Raw genomic sequence first — 2,500 nt, forward strand, 5'->3', positions numbered from 1 at the left:
AGCATCCTCCTGCATCTCTGCTGCTGAGGTTCAGATTCACAGCATCATCATTCACATGTTTCTCGGGGCCGGTTCTGCCACTTCTCATTCTGTAGCTTCACCTCAATTGGATTTTTTTGGCCCTGGACATGAAGGACATTTTTAAAACCTCACCTGGCTTCCTTTCCCACAAGAAAACTTCCAGTTTTTGCATTGCTGAGCCTGTAGAGCGTTATGAAGGCAGATGTTCCGGCACAAATCTGCTGGACGGGACATTGTATGATCTTTGGTTGATGGCCGGATCGTGCAAAATGCATTTTACACATTGTGATCCAAACTAAATTTTTTTTTTTTTTTTAATGGGTCTTTTGGGTTTGTCACTTCGAGTTGCAGGTGGATTTGCCCACTTTAGTTCTGAATCAAACTGTTAGTCATTCATTGGCATGAGATGGACACTTTGTAATATTGTTTTTCTCTTGCATAGTTTATATTTTGTACAAAGTCGTTTTAATGTTTGTAAAACATGAGTACATGAGAATAAACAATGTACACTTGAACTAGTTTGGTTTGTTTGATGCATGAGAGATTAGAGGAATATTCAGATGTCATTTTTGTGGTAACACTTTATTTTACAGTGTCCTTGTTACATATGTTACATGTACTTACCATAGTAATAGCAGTAAATTATGCATAATTACATGCAACTAACCCTCAACCAAATCCAATCCTACCCTAAGTACATGTAGTTGCTTAATATTACTGAATACTTAAATATATAATAGGGGTGTAATGATACCCACACGTCACGATTTGATACATATCACGATACTGAACTCACGATACCATATTGTTGCGATACTACAAGACTTGAGGTAAAAGGTTAACAAAAAATGTAGTTGATTAAAATGCTAAATTTGGTTTCAGCCCCCCATCGCATTATTAGACATTATACATATATATAGCAGTTAATTGTAGAACGGACACTAAAACTCTGAGAATTTTTCACATACATACATATTGTCATTATCCACGATGCATATTGTTTGCATTTTTGTTTTGCGCTATACACAATGTATTGTTACACCCCTAATATATAACAATGACATCTTAAAATAAAGTGTCACCTTTTTTTCTATCAGTTGTGCATAACTGTGAATGCATTAATTTCGTAAACCAATGCATGAGTCAGAATTATTTTTAGTTGAGCACAGGTGCTTAATTTGCATTCAAAATCAAATCCATCATGCATGAAAGTCTCTGGGAAACGTATGAATGATCTTTTGTTTCACACACACACACACACACACACACACACACACACACACACACACACACACACACACACACACACACACACACACACACACACACACACACACACACACACACACACACACACACACACACACACACCCGCACGCAATCTTTCTTCCACTTATGTATTTGATTCACTTAATATTCAGAGTGAAGACAAGATATTATAACTCAACCCGTTTCTCTTGCATAATCTGCTGTATTTTCGGGTAAAACTGATTTTTCATTGAGGTTATAAAAGGTGAAAGTGTCTCTACACAGAATAAAGTACATTTAGTAGTGCAATCAAATCGATTAATCGCGATTAATCACATCTAACATAGCCTAAAAGTTTGTTTACATAATATATGTAGGCTATGTATATATATAATTATATACTATGTGTGTCTGTGTATATATACACATAAATGTGCACAATATAGTGTATATACACATACCGACATATATAAATATAATAATAATAATATATACTTGTATGTTCGATGTGATTAATCACGATTAATCGATTTGTCAGGATTAGTATATTTACAAACAAACAGCAAGTAACATTGAATTAAACGTGAACTTTTGAAGTAATATGCCAGCTAACATTTATCATAATATTATAAGAATGTTGCCATTACAGTTTTTTTCAATCGCTAACAAGCGTTTACCCATACTTCAGATACTTTTTCTAAAGTCTTAACATAGACTCACACCTACAAAACACAATTGGCCAAATGGATAGTTTTCTTTTCAAAAACACATTTTGTTAAATATATACTAACTCTTCATTTCAAAATAGAACACATCTTTCTCTGCACACACTAACTTTACCAAAACACTGGAAATCTGACTCAAAATGAAATTATTCTGTCAAAGAATAACACTTGTTTTCACTTCACAAGGTACATGCAGTCAATCAAAGTACACCAGGTTTCAAAATACTGGCTATTGTTGACATTACAAAAACTTCATAGACTTTTGTGTTTCAGTTTTACAGGTATTTGCATGCAAAATATGCAATCCACCGTTTTTACACTAAGTTTCTTGGTTGGGAACTGTATGTCCACATGTACTGTAATGTTCACATTCAAAAGCATTCCAGTAAAAAGCAAATCATTTTTTTTCCCTTTACTGTTTACCAGCCTCTCTTAGTGAAAGACCGTGGTTGATTACATGGTCAATAATAGTGGCAATTTCATCACTGAGTACTGTTCTTGCAGCC

The 2,500-nt window shown here is 34.4% G+C and overlaps 1 long non-coding RNA gene across 1 annotated transcript in view; it reads left to right on the top strand.

Moving 5' to 3' along the window:
* Positions 1 to 536, top strand: part of LOC143752340 (uncharacterized) — a 1,921-nt gene extending 1,385 nt beyond the window's left edge. The window contains exon 2 of the long non-coding RNA XR_013207378.1: positions 1 to 536. This exon is cut by the window's left edge and continues 183 nt beyond it. This is a non-coding gene — a long non-coding RNA (uncharacterized LOC143752340).
* Positions 537 to 2,500: the final 1,964 nt, after the last annotated feature.

Source organism: Siphateles boraxobius, unplaced genomic scaffold, assembly GCF_051911475.1.
Source record: "Siphateles boraxobius isolate OS27281-9 unplaced genomic scaffold, OSU_SipBor_1 262, whole genome shotgun sequence".
Lineage (NCBI taxonomy): Eukaryota > Metazoa > Chordata > Actinopteri > Cypriniformes > Leuciscidae > Siphateles > Siphateles boraxobius.